This window comes from Clytia hemisphaerica, unplaced genomic scaffold, assembly GCF_902728285.1.
Source record: "Clytia hemisphaerica strain Z4C2 unplaced genomic scaffold, Clytia hemisphaerica genome assembly, whole genome shotgun sequence".
Classification (NCBI taxonomy): domain Eukaryota; kingdom Metazoa; phylum Cnidaria; class Hydrozoa; order Leptothecata; family Clytiidae; genus Clytia; species Clytia hemisphaerica.
The window spans coordinates 179,925-194,768 of NW_027103617.1; the positions used below are offsets into that span (position 1 = coordinate 179,925).

The 14,844-nt window shown below is 34.2% G+C and overlaps 1 long non-coding RNA gene across 1 annotated transcript; it reads left to right on the plus strand.

Moving 5' to 3' along the window:
- Positions 1–1,889: 1,889 nt before the first annotated feature.
- On the plus strand, positions 1,890–3,145 carry LOC136802241 (uncharacterized). The gene is made up of 4 exons (XR_010845981.1): positions 1,890–1,997; positions 2,245–2,304; positions 2,736–2,792; positions 3,080–3,145. It is a non-coding gene; the product is annotated as an uncharacterized lncRNA (long non-coding RNA).
- The last annotated feature ends 11,699 nt before the right edge of the window (positions 3,146–14,844 follow it).

Here is a 14,844-nt window from a genome sequence, read left to right on the forward strand (position 1 = left end):
TTTACCTTTCTCCCGAAAAATGTCATATCAGGCACATAACTGTATAGGTCGGTATGTATAAAAGAAAGAACTTTGGCGGGTAAACTGCTCACTCTGAATCGCTTATTGAGTGTTTCGTTGGTTACTACTACAACTTTGTAATTTTTTAATCGAATTTTTTAAAAATCAAAAATCATGAGTGATCAAGTGCTTTGTTATAAGTTTCAAGGGGGAAAACAACTACAAGTCAGATTGGGCATCCTATTATCAAGGGGCTGTCGTCGGCGATATGATAAAGGTGACTTGGAAGAGGAAGGAGGTGGAGGTGGAAGTGGTGGCATTTCGCACCGTACAGGAGATAACAGGTATTTTGTAATATATTGTGACTAGAGTATCAGGTCTTGTTTTTGAGAGCTCTGTTAAGATTTATATATTGTGAATGAAGTTTCTTAAAATCCAGACATCAGGCTTTGTATAAAACAAATAAAGGCCACTGTGTCGAAGGCTGAAGCATAATACTTGATTCGCAAAATTAAGACAAAGAAGATTTCTTCTCCGTTTTTTTGCCTAGTGTTAAGTAGAAATATGTTATGGGTTTCATCAGTTCAGAATTTTCTTTTTTAACTTTCGCCGATAAATATTTGTGTTTTTCATTCAAATTCAATATGTTCGAATTTCAAAATGTTCGAATTTCAAAATGTTCGAATTTCAAAATGTTCGAATTTCAAAATGTTCGAATTTCAAGATGTTCGAATTTGTGAAAGATTCGAAAACTGTTTAGGCTTTATTTACACCGTATCAATAAGTGTAGCGAAAATTAAAAAGATGAAATGAATTTTACAATAATACACCTTTCCCGTAACTCAAATTTTCATGATTTTCACGAATTTTGGCTCTTTTCGCGAAAGTAAATGTCTTTAAAAATTCAGGGTGATATAATATCATAAGTAGAAAGACAATACTTAAATATGAGAGGATGAAATATTTGAGCATTTGAAATTTGAAATACAAACTTATTAAAAACACACTTCATATTTTCCATCAACCCCGTAGGAAAGTATGCACTAGGGGGAAATTTGTAAAATCGCTCGATTTTTTTAGTCAAAGCACTTGTTATACATTTTTGGAAAGCTAAGGGGTAGGGGAATCAAAATAACTTGGGTGCCAATTTTTTTTTGGACACTTTGGTGTGATTTTCGGACAAATACGACGCTCTCAGGCAAAAATCATAGGGTGAAAAAATAATGAAAATTTTAGCTTGAGAAAACAGAGCCCTGTTGTATATTTTTGGAAAGCTCTCAAAAAATTAAGATTAGTGATATATTGCGAGTATAGGTGATTTCTTTACCTAGCTCGAGATATTAATCCTTAAAAACAGTGTTTTTCATTGTTTTTCAGCCAGATACAGCTGTTTTGTCCAGTTTTTGCGCTTTTGCGCGAATTTCGCGAGTTTTTCCGAAATTCGCAAAATATAATCCTCGCGAAAATTAAGTTTTTTTAGACATAATTTCCCTTTGTTTTCAGAAAAATTATACCTATTAAAGACATATCAATCGGTACGACGGAGAGTTTTCATCAACAATGCTTGTTATATCTGTAGACAAAAGCAAGTTTTTTGTTGGTCTACTGTTCGATTTTTTAGTTTTGAACTTTCGAAAAAGCCCACTTCTCGCGAAACTCGCGAAAATTTAGAATATCCGTCTTCGCGAAAATAAGTCCCGCGAAAATTAAATTATTTCGCAAAAAAATTGTCTTGCGAAAATAAGTTACCGCGAAAATTAATCCCCTTAAGGTATTTTGATTCCCCTACCCCTTAGCTTTCCAAAAATGTATAACAAGTGCTTTGACTAAAAAAATCGAGCAACCTCAAAAAAACGAACAAATTTCCCTCTACTATAATCTATCTGGTTATTAAAGTCAATATATCCAATTGTATTTTAGAATTCATCCAGAACGCAAAAGGGAAAACTAAAGGGAAAAGTATCAGTCCATGGAGACACCAGACGATCCCAAAAACGGTATGTTATAAAGCTAAAATACTGTGAAATAATTGTCTTTGCGATCCTATGTGATGAAATAATAAAATGAATAACTTGGCATATGCCGACATTGGCAAATAGGTCGAACCTTTTTTTTTCCCGTGGCAAATAGGTCGAACCTTAAAAAATACGAACGGCAGTTAAAGGGTTAATCTAATACATCAGGTCCAGATGAGGAAAACTTAATTCAATTAATTAATATACAAAAATATTCCTCACACTTCAGGCGAAACGAGTCAAAGGGTTCAGAATCTTCCGAATGAAGAAATCGTCCTTCCAACATTAGGTAAAAAATATATTGTTGATCAGTGTATATATCCTCCGAACCCCATAATAAAGAATGTTCATAGAGTCTGGCCACGGAATGATTTTTAAGCTTTTGATTTATTATGTGACCCGCTTTAATTTTACTTTATACGCTTCTTTTAAAAAGATCTAGTCTGAATAGACGATATCGCTTTTAGATAAATGCAATGCATTCTGGTTTCTCGGGGACTCTCAAAGGAACTATAATGTCGAATATATACTGATCTGGAATAGATTATAATTCCCTTGAGGGTCCCGAGAAACCAGAATGCATTGCATTTATCTAAACGCGATATCGTCTATTAGGATCCTAGCCTCAGAATGCTGTAAAAATATTTTAGGATAATCTTCCCGGTTTTTATAAAAAATTTATGCTTTTAATCAAACTAATTAAACCAAACCTTTTTTTAGACGAAGAGGCAATCGTTAAACAGAGGATAGAGGAAACTGAAGTTACCACCAAAACCGGTATATATTTTCGCTTAGTTATAAGGCCGCTTTATGCGAGTCAAAAATCCGGGCTACATGACCTACAGGTAGCTAGTTATAAAAAGTGCAACAAACTTGTAAAACAATCAAAAGTAGCCATATTTGGTTTGATTTTTTATTTTGACACGTGACATTTGTTTTGATTTTGTATCCGCATACAGTTTGTTTACAATTTCCCAAGTACTGTTTTGTCCCTTTAAAATGTATGTATTTTATTTGAGATCGAATTTCGAATGACGTCATTTTTTTCTTCTTTTTTTTTCCAGTTGCTATTCAAACTGAAAACGTAAATGACACGAACAAAAATGATACGAACCAATTATTACATCAAGTCCTGGTAATTTTAATTTACATATAGTAAATAGTATAGAATTTTTAAGGTCTTAAGGGCTCTGACCATAGTCAGAAAATTAATTTTAGTATCTGAACATAAAAGTTATGTTTAAGATTCTTTAACACTTTTAACAAAGAATTGCCTTTATAAATTGCTTTTTAATCAAACCCCTTAAGAGTAATTAAGAACTTAATTGCAAAAATGACGTTATGAACTTTAAAAAGACGTTAATAATATGTTGCATCACCTTCTTTTATAAAAAGTGCTAAGTTTTAATGGGTAATTAACCTTTTTGTTTCGAACTTTTTTCAAACTGACCGCAAAGAATTGAACTATTTTAAATTTTGCAGAAAATTTTTCTAAAAAGAGTTGTCAAAAGTTATGACTGTTTTTTTAAGCAAAATCCAGATGAAAAATTGATGAAAAACCACTATTTTGAAGATTTCGACACAAAGAAGCATTTACAAAAATTCTCCGCAAAAATTTTTATTGTTCGGTAAAAGATACACCATCTACTGCGAAAATTTTTTCAAAATGTTCTTTCTTCGCTGAAACTAAGCTCTTCAAAGTTGAAATACTCTTCCTCGCAAAAGTCTTCATTTTCTTCTTCATCAAATTTTTTTCAATGCAATTTTTGAATTTTCAGATTCAGGAATAGTTTGTCTAACAGAAAATGTATCACATGCCATAGTTTTGTTAGTTACATCAGTCAGAAACACATTTTAAACACGGCAATTATGAAAAATTCACTATGGTCAGAGCCCTTAACCTTAAGTAAAATTTTACGTGTATGTGAAAAAAGCTTTACAAAAGAAGGATACTGTTTTCCAATCAATTTATCAACCCTATTTGCTCTAAGGAGGGGGCTTTTTTATACCGTACCAGCTGAAGACTTTTGTTTTATATCTTCATACTCTCGGGTACCTAATAGCCGGGGGGTTGGAATAAGCGGGGGGGGGGGGGTTGGAAAAAATCTCAAAACTTAATAAGCGGGGGGGGGGGGCGTTGGAATAAAAATGTCCTGGGTGGAAAATTTTTGAAAAGGAGGCTAATACAGCTGAATTAGGACAAAAAAGGGAACTTTCAAAAACATTTTCCCAAAAATTAATAAGCGGGGGGGTTGGAATAAGAATGTCCTGGGTGGAAAATTAATTAGCGGGGGGGGGGACGGCTATTAAGTACCCGAGAGTAAATATCAATATTAAATCCTAATCATTTTGCGACTTTTCCTAACAAAGCTTCAAAGACAGTCGGCATTTGCCGAGATTCACCTTATTATGAGAATAAGCGGTACAATTTTTTCATGTCACACTAAAAATCAATCCAATTACAACTCTTTTTAAGAAATCGAATGAAGAAATCAAAGATATGGTGCTACATCTCAAAAATGAAGTGGACATGATCAAAAAATTTATCTGTAACAAGAAGGCCACATTCAACCACCACCACCCCAACGCAAACCCAAACCCAAACCCGAACGCAAACCCAAACCCACAACCACAACCACAACAACAAAAAGAAATTCAACCAAGTCAAGAGAGCGAGATTGACAGTTTTTTCGAGGAAAATATCAGCTACATATCACTGATGACAGACGATGATTTGTTTCCCAGCTTACAACAAGAGGAAGCGGTGGAATAGGAAGCGGTGGAATAGGAAGCGGTGGAAGAGGAAGCGGTGGAAGAGGAAGCGGTGGAAGAAGAAACAAAAACGGACAATGAAGAAAGTTCTCTGCCTGGTGCCCCCAACAAAAAAGAGAAGAACAGTCAACCAAGCGAAGCGGATGCTAAAAAGGGAGCTCCATAATTCCTTCTCCCAGCACGAGTTGGCGACACACCGTTTCACAGCGGTGAATCGTACGTTCAAAGGTCAACAAATCATTTGCGATGCGCTGTCGCCAACTCGGCTGAACAGGGCCATTGCCAAAGTCGACCAAAAACACCCTTTGGATATGGCTGACATTCGAGCAAGAAATGAATTGGGCGAAACCATAAACCAAAAATGTAGGGCAGCCGTGAGAGCCACGAAAAAGCTACTTTAATCGTAGAAATTTTAGCGAGACTAAATTTAGCGTTTTAGCAAGTTTTCCCTATTTTTGCTAAAATAAATCTCGCTAAAACACGCTGAATTGACAGATCGCTAAGATTTATCCGCGCGAAATTTCTGGTTATATTGCCTTGATACATTTTTATCAAGTGGAAATAATGTTTTAGTAGAAAGAAACGCAAGAAAACAAGTTCAGTCAATAATGTAATACGAGTATTCGCTAAAATTTTTCCACGAGAAATTTTTTTAAATCGTAATTCGCTAAAATAAATCCAAAAAAAATCAAGATTTTCCTGACTCGCTAATATACGCTAAAATTAGTCCCGCTACAATTTCTACGATTAAAGTATAAATTTTATAACATCATTGTTCTACACACTTTTTTTAATAAGAATACACTTTACATGACCATCCATCGTGAAAATGGCCAAAAATTTAAGAAATATGCTAAGAATATCACCATCATGGAATTTGGAAACTGAAGCTAATATTAATGCCATTTGTAGAGCATTTTCAATTATAACCTAAGAATGTAAGAACATTTTTGAATGATTTTCCCAAAAAAGTTACAAAATGAATACCCATGATGATACACCATTCTTATAAAAAAACCGTGTAGTAGGGGGCATTTTCAAATTTCGACACACTTCACGTTTTTTTATTAGAACGCAGTTTATAAGAACAATTAGTCTGAAATTGGTTTAAAAAATGAGAACATCTTAAAAACATTTTCAGCCTGGGCAAAGAGAGGTAAAAAAATTGAGACATAATCTATCAAATTAAAAAGAGTTTTTTAAAAGATTGTCTCAAAGTTGGAAAATGCTAAGTAAAAACAAGGCAAGAAATAAGAACATTTGAGGCTGAAATTCGAAGAAAAAATAAGCACATTTAGACGCAGCCAAAATTAAGGTCTTCTAATAAAAAAAACGTGTAAATGTCCTCTAGTAATTTATATTTGTTTCTTCGATGATTGATGATTAAGTCTACATTGAGGGAACTAATTCTCGCAGGATCGAGTAGCAAAAAAAAATTCAAAGAAAAGATAGGCATTTTTGTCTCAAAGCTGGTGTCCAAATCGTGTCGCAAAAATAAGGTCCGGCAAAAAGTAGTTCCCTTGAAGGCGACTTAAATACTTGAGCAATATCTACATTTAGGTGTACGTTGAATATAATCCAGAAATGCTATAATAATTACCAGTGATACTTTTTTGTGTTTAATTGTAAGGAGGGGTAGAATAATGGTACTGGTTGATACACAAAAAAGTCAAAGAAATAAACTACAAAATGGACTCCGATGTATGTATCTAAATGTAGGTAGTGCATAGGTTGGACTGATTTTAAAGACTTTGTAAGAATATTACATTATTTAGGCTTCAAACCGAAAAAAAGGAACATTCGAAGGCTTCCAAGAATGTTCTGTTCTAATAAAAAACGTGCATTGTTGTGATTTCTTTTTTCCTTGAGTAGCATGAGAAAGTTCTATTGAAAAATTGGACTAAAATTTCAAAAATGTCCTAATGATATTGCTATCTTAAAAACTTTCAATCCCCAAATTATTTCTGGAAAATAGTCTTAGATGAATGTAAAATTTCTCCCAAGTCATTCTATAAAATAAATAGTTTTATATTACTTTATTATGGTTTCCATTAGTCTCCCCCCTACTTAACTATACACTAGACTTGATTGTACGCATGAAACTCAGAGTTCTACAAAGATAAAGTTTTGAATTTTTACTAATAATGCTCCTTCTGTAGAGCACTTTTTGCTGTTAACAAACAACTTACTTATGATATTGATACACTAGACTTAAAAATATGCTAAAATGATTTCAACCAAAAAAAATAACAAATGACAGAGAACTTTCGTTGATAAATAGTCAAACGAGAAAAAATAAAGATACATCGTTCTAAAAAAAGCTTCGACACGGGAAAGAATTCTTTATTGAATACAAAAAAATATTGAAGGAATTTAAAAATGCACGTGGTCGAAAGTGCCACAACAAATGAGCAGACTTTGTTTGTCGTGTTTATAAAGCGAAGAGTAAAATCTATTCATGTTTTCACCATTGGATAAAAGAAAGATGTTTACATAAAAAAAATTCACAAACCTGATTTTTGTTTCTTGTTCCTTTCAACTGCCTTTCTTCGTCTCGCTTTCTCCCACTATCCTCACATGTGACGATTCTTGATTGCTTTTTTCATCATAATTATGTCAAGTTTCGTGAAAATAATTTTTCTCTTGTTTTGATTTTGCATATGTTGCAAATGACGTCACGTCATAAATAAAAGAACTTTCGAGAGCCAATCATTATTTTCTCTGTCTTTTTTCCTATTGGCCCATGAAAGCCATTTTATTGTTTTTTTTATTGATCACATGACGTTAGAGAGCCAATCATTAATTTTTCCAAACATTCCTCACAGAATGAAAACAAAAGAATTTTTGAGAAAGTTGCGGGTTTCTTTTTTTCTATTGGCTGCCTCAACACGTTCATTTGTTTGCTTGTTAATCACGTGACCTGTAAGAGCCAATCACTGAATTATCCAAACGGTTTTCGAATCAAAACAAAAACAAAATAGAACTGAAAATTTAGTCAGACAGGAGAGAAAGAGCAAGTTGTGCAATATTTTGGAAGAAAGAGATTTTTATTGATTTTGAAAGTCGAATTTACTCAAGCATTTAAACTTCCAAAGGTATGAATCATTTATTATAAAGTTAAATTTTCTATGGAGCTACTGCACTGGAAACACAGAGCTTAACAATGTGTATAATACCTTATTTTGCCTCATTTCACTTTGAGCTTTAAAGTGTTGCAGCGTGTAGCAAAGATATAGTTGTAGAGAACAGGGTATAGTAGTTTTAACCTCTATGTAGAATATTAGTATTCATAATATATTGCCTCGATCGTGTGAATTTGAAGAATTGGTACAAATTTAATTAACCGAATTTGAGAATTCGATTAAATAATCGAATTTGAGAATTCGATTAAATAAGCGAATTTGAGAATTCGATTAAATAATCGAATTATTAATTCGTCGCTATAATAATCGAATATTTAACCGAATTCAAAAGGGATCAAATTCGCTTAAATAATCGAATTCAATCAACTAAATAATCGAATTCAAACCGCTTAAATAAGCGGATCATTAATCGAATTGCATACTCGAAATTCGATTATTATTTTTGAGAAGATCCCTAACATTCAAATTTGGAATCAGCACCCTAAAATTGAGTAAGAAACATATCAAAAAGTTAGTCACAGACATTTTGAATTTTTTCTTTATTTTTGAAACATTAACAATCCACTGGCCACGGCCTAAAATAATCGAATTCAAACCGCTTAAATAAGCGAATCATTAATCGAATTGCATAGTCGAAATTCGATTATTATTTTTGAAAAGATCCCTAAAACAAGTAATTTTTTTCTTAAAATAAAATTAGGTTTTTGCAGTGCAAAACCCAGATAATTTTGTGTAGAACTTGTTTGTTAACACAAAATACCCTTACCAGAGTACTGCTGTATGCCCTTTTTTAAGCCAGGAGGCCAAACTAACACTTTTTATTTTTCCTTAAAAACTGTTAAGATTTTTAAATTCACAATTTAGTTTGTTTACACTTCAGGTAAAACTGTCTTTCTTTTAATAATTTATAGTATTATTGCTTAGATCATATTATTTTTAGGCTATCACATTTTTGAGTTTATTTTTTGTTCTTACTAGATTTTTTCAGCTCTTAGTTGTACTTTTTTAAAGATTTTATTGTTAATTTTACTGCAATATATATATTGTAAAATGATTCTTTGACATTATTCAAATTAATGTTAGTATTTGCATTATTTTCTTTAAATAGTTGTATTGTATTGAACAAACATGAGAATACTTAAAATGCTACTTCCTCAAAATGTCAAAAATAGACATAAGGCACTCTTATTTTACAGCGACGATATGTGTTTTCCTTTGGTATCTAATATAACTATACCACTGAATGCTACATTCAAATGTCAACGACTCCATGACCTGATCAGACGAGTAATGAAGGCAATACTCGACTGATTGATGGACAATTTTATAAAATGGCCGACGGGCAGAGAAGCCGAAGAAGTTTTGAGGGGTTTTCAAGCATTCAGAGGAATGGAAAATGTTATTGGCGCAATTGATGGGAGCCATATTCCCATAATGGGCCAAGGGGAGGACACTTAGAAGTTATATTAATAGAAAGGACTTTCCGTCTATTGTTCTCAAGGCTGTTTGTGACCACAAATTGAAGTTCACACACTGCTTTATTGGGTTTCCAGGGGCAGTCCATGATGTTAGAACTTTTGTAAACAGTCCTCGTTATAATAACATCGTGAATAAACCCATTGAGATGTTACCGAGAGATGAGATGACGCTGCTTATTTTGGCCTGGAAACATTCTTGATAACCTCCTTTAAAGGACTCGAACTTGGTGCTCGTTCATCTGAATCTAATTTCAACTTCGTTCATGCATCTACTCGTAATGTCATTGACAGGGAAGATTCCGGCGAATGACAGAAAAAATTCAGCTCAACGATCCTGAAGAAATTTGTAAGCTCGCGATGGTAGCATACATTTTTGCACAATTTTTGTTTGTTAGAGGATGAAAGGCTATTCAGTAATGTCGGCGATAGCGACGATGATATTGAAAAATATGAGGAACTCGATGTCATGATGATAAGGCTTTAAAGGTGAGGAGAAAACGGAAAAGAAAAATGGAGGACTTTGAATGTGGGGGCCGGTGCTTGGTTACATATGGTTCAGATAAGAAATCTGCTAAAAGAAAGAGGAACGAAATTGTTATAAAATTGGCTAAAAGAAAAAAGAAGTACTCTAGGCCCTCTAGGTAAAGTTGCTTTGTCTGTTTTTGGAATGGTAAAGTAATGTAATATTAAGAGATGGAAAAATAAATGCTAACTAGCCGGTACCCGGCGTCGCACGCCGGTTTAGCTGTTTGCTGAACGCATTTAAAGTCCTTTGAGATGTTGGGAAGGTGGCTTAAACACGATGAAATCAAAATTAAAGGGAAGAATTCTCTTAAAAGTTTGACTCTATCCCTCCCGGGATCTTTTAACCATATTCTGAAAAAGATTTTTGTGGCAAAAATGATCAGAAAACAGAAATGGCGTCATTCCCAAATTACACCATACCAGCGACCAGCGACGTCCGAGACGACTCTGCAATTAGATTTTTTTTCTCGCTTCGCTCGCGTTATATTTGCCTTAGTTCTTGATGTTTAGGATATCTTTGATGTCAAGATAAGCGGAGTGAAATAATAGACATGACACGCGATTCGTCGAAAAAAGGCAGCCCTGGGGAGGGGGTACTTAGGCAAGAGAAGGGTATGGGTATGTGCCGGCCTTATGGGTGCTTTTTTTGAAACATGGCAGTTTGAAAAATCGGAAAATCAAACTTCAGTCCCACTAAGAATTGGAAAAATAGGAAAATTTCAACTTTTTGCCCCCAGAAAGATGGTCAAATTAGTTCCAAAAATTGAAGTAGAATTCACCAATTTCCCTGGTTTCTTCTCCTCTTTATTCTGCTAAGGGTCCGAGGGGCAGGGCCGAATGTAAGCTCGCAACCATAGTCCCCCCCGGAAGGCAGCTAGGACAACGCAGACAAAAAAGCGTGATAGCGCAATTTTATGTTGCTTTTTATAAAATAACTTCGTCATAACTTTAATAATTTTTTAAATTCAACAATGACTTAGATTTATAGCAAAATAATGACATACATGTTTAAAGGTCCCCTTTTACGAAGAAAGAATTCTAGTTTTTACGCCTTTTGAATGTATTTTTAGTGTTGCTGTTGTTCTAACAAACCTGTCTTGTGATTCTAGTGTTTTATCTTATATTTGTTCTTTTCTTTAACAGATTCTATTTAAAAGATTTCTTTTGGTTTGAAAAGAATTCGAATGTCTCAAATCAAATAAGGTCGTTAATTACATTCGAAAACATAAAACAAAAGAAAAGAAGAAAAAAAAAAGAAAAAGTCTAATCTATCAATCAAAACAAAGTCTTTATAAAACGGCGCGAATATCGTTAAACAAATTTGTGGAGCAAGAACAAAATAAAAGTCATCTTTTGGAAGAACAAAAACATTGCGTGCGAAAACGAAAGTAGCACAGACAGAAAGACGACAAAACGACATACAGACTACCACTATTAATATATAGAATAGTTTTTAATAGAAGAGAAAGCTCTTTTTAGTACTCATTTGGAAACACATGACAGAGCTGCTTACAAATCAGTACAAATGTGACATTTGCGAGCGTGTTTTTAAGCGAATCGACCATTTTCAAAGTCATCTTGATCTGCAAGAATGTGTCAAGTTGATACATCTGCAACAAAGACTTTTAATGTCGAGGACCCATTTGGATTTAATGAAGAACATGTGGAGGAAAGTCAAAGATCCTTCTACTCAATACCATTTCAAGAGGTGAGTAAAACAGGTTGTTAATCCTCTGCTCTCCTCTTTCATCCTCAAACGACCGTAGTAAGGTAGAGCATCCAGCTAAGGGTGCACAAGGTCGTTTGTTCAAACCCTGGCCGGGTCATACCAAAGACTTCTTAAAAATGGTACTTGATGCCTCTCTGCTTGATGCTCAGCAATTAAGGGAAGGATCAAGGTTAAGTGGAGAAAGAGTGGTGCGCTTCCCTACCTTCAGGTCGCCTCCAACTGCGGTCGCAGACTATTCTCTGCTGTTGATCCTCTGCTTTTGATTCTCTCTATTTTTGACCTGATTGTTATTCTTCCAGTAGATTTCTTTGACTTGATTGACTATTAGTTGGATCTACTTTTTTTTTTACTTTTGCTAGGATACAGAAAGACAACAAAGTTCTGGAAAAGCAATTGATTAGATTGAGCAACCTGCTAATAGTACAGATCAAGAGATTCAGGTTTGCTTACTTATTTTATTAAGAATATTATCAGTTAACTCTGTTTGATTTGCTAAATTTTCAAGTCCTTTTTTGATTCATTGGAAACTTTGCTATAAATAGATTAAAAGAAGCGATGCAATTCAAATTTAAAATTCAGTTTTTAATATTTTTTTCAGGATGCTCACCTGGACATATCATTCGAGTTCAGATTTTGAAACACAGTTGAATTTGCAAGAAGAAACACCAGTTAAAGTGAGATTCTCTAATTATAATCCAGTGAGTACTGTTTTGGTAATCAAAAGTTATAGGACATGTTCATTAAAAAAGGCCAGTTTTTAAAAACATGATGAAAAGAACATGATGAATCTGAGAATGGCTCAGAAAGCATTCCTATGAAAAAAAGGCTAAACCAAGAAACGCAAGGAAAGTACCTGTCAAAGTAACTGTGGGAAAAAAAAGCAGCAGAAAAACTTACAGAAAGAAATAAAAAGGTCTATGAAGCAGATAACGAATTGGATTATGAAGAGGAAGTTGAAGAGCAGGAAGAAGAGACTCCTGTTGACCAGGTCGAGGTGAAGAAAGAGGAGGTGAAGAAAGAGGAGGAGAAAAAGCTGTGGAAAACAGCAGGTTGGAAGCTTAATCCAAGGACAGTGTCACTTCCAAGAGCACAACTCAGGGGCCGCGGCAGCGGGGAGGGGGGCCACCCGGGCCTTGGCCCGGGCCCGACCACATTTTTTCAAAGCAAAAAGGAAATTTACTGATTCAGCTAAATTCTGGGTAAAAACCTTGAAAAAGACCTGTTTTAGGCAATCTAGAATGGCTAATTTTCCCCTGCAACTGCTAACTGCTAGACCCAGCATCCGCAATTTGGAATCAGGATTCCTTTCTAGAGTACTTTTTGACTTTTTCCCCGTTGACTATACTAGAAATGTAATGCTTCCAGCGACAAATAAAGTTGCTAAAGAAAATGGCTGGATGGAGTAGCCATCCAGTTTTGAGGAATTTGTTCACTTCCTTGGCCTGCTCTATATGATGGAAGTAAGAAAGAAAGAAGAAAGAAGAATGTACTGGCGAAAAGAAGCCGATGGTCTATTCCCTGCTTTGAACTTTGGGAAGATAATGGATCTCCATCGATTTGAGGAATTTCTAAATGTATGGCAGTTATCCGATTCAGATGACATTGATAAGCAAGTACTAGAATTCCTTGATGCTGTTAACACCCATCTCAAGGGTCATTCACCGACACATGTGATTTTCACGGGTAGAGAAATAAAAGTAAAAGCAAAACTTTTTATCTTCTTAAAAAAATTTCATACGTGGAATATATGAAGTAACCGAAAATATAATCATAGCGTATTTGTAAATTTATTTACCTAGCTATGAAAACCTAAATCACACAGAGATAACACGATTAACTTTTCACAATACAGTAGAGAGTTTGTGCATCCAAAAATGGAAATGAACTTACAGTATTTCCATAAACTCTCCTTTCTGAGAAATTTTTCAATTCTTAGTTAGCTACTAAAGTAAACCTTTCAAATACATTTGCTCAACATAAACTTTTTTAACCAGCTTGAACCTTTGAATAAATCTCACCTTGAATGTTTTATTTACAGTTCGAGAGCAACATTAGTTCCAATCGAACCTCAAAAATTACAAAAAGGATCAGGGAACTATATGGCTTTTGCCTTGTCTTTAAATTTCGAAAAACTTAGGCAATCGACGATACAAACCAAAGAGATAGAGAAGAGCACGCAAAAGCTGAAGAAATCTGCTAAACCATCAAGAAAATAAGCAACTATTTTGGAGAAGTCAAACATGAAGAAAGTAATACTTTTTATTCAAATTTTGATGGTACTTGGCTCAACCAGTACGACCAGCGAAGTAAAAAATAAGAAGCAGCTTAAGACACGAAAAGCAGTCAAAAAGTAAGTTCTTGAGTTTTACCATTCATTGTGTCTTTAACACAAGCTTAAAAAACGACCTCTGAGAAAACTCTTACAGCGATCCGCCAAATTAAATTCTCGCCTAAATTCATTCTTTAAGGTGGTCATCGACCCTTAGAAAAAGTCAAATTTTCAAAATTTTCACTTTTTTCATATTTTTTGATAAAAAGGTACCTAAGCAGTTTTAGGGAGAGAAAGTAGCTCAAAAAGCATTTTTTAAAGTATTTAGGGACCCTATATATTTGAAAAATTCAAAAAAAAATATTCAAAAATTTTGTTAAAATTTTGATGCTTTTTGTTGTAGCCACCTTGATATCGCTTTTCAACGATTTCTTTCGTGTAGAACGGCCTTTATTCAAAAAGCCGTTTACAGTATGAATAGGGCCTTAAATGGTTGTAAATTAGATGAGATTTATCAAAAAATGTTGCTTTGGAGGTGGGAGTACCCTAGGACATTGATAAGATATAGATACTGTTATTTTCATGGATGGCAAGATTGACAAATGTTTTAAAGCTGAAAAACAAGTTAGAAACAGAGTGGACAAGTACAAAAGTATCAGAAAAACGAAGAGAAAGGGTTTTAATGGCACAAGACAGCCAAAAGAAAAAGAACATTCAACGAACAACGACACCACGACAAATGAAACCGTATCAACCACCGCTGACGATATTTCTGTAACTGAAAGTCAGAGTAAATCAACTACACCAACAACCACAACTTCTACTTCTTCCAGTAATGTATCTGTAATTATTTCAAAACAAGCTGATAAGCAATCTTCCAGTAAAAATACTGATGACATCTCGACAAATGACA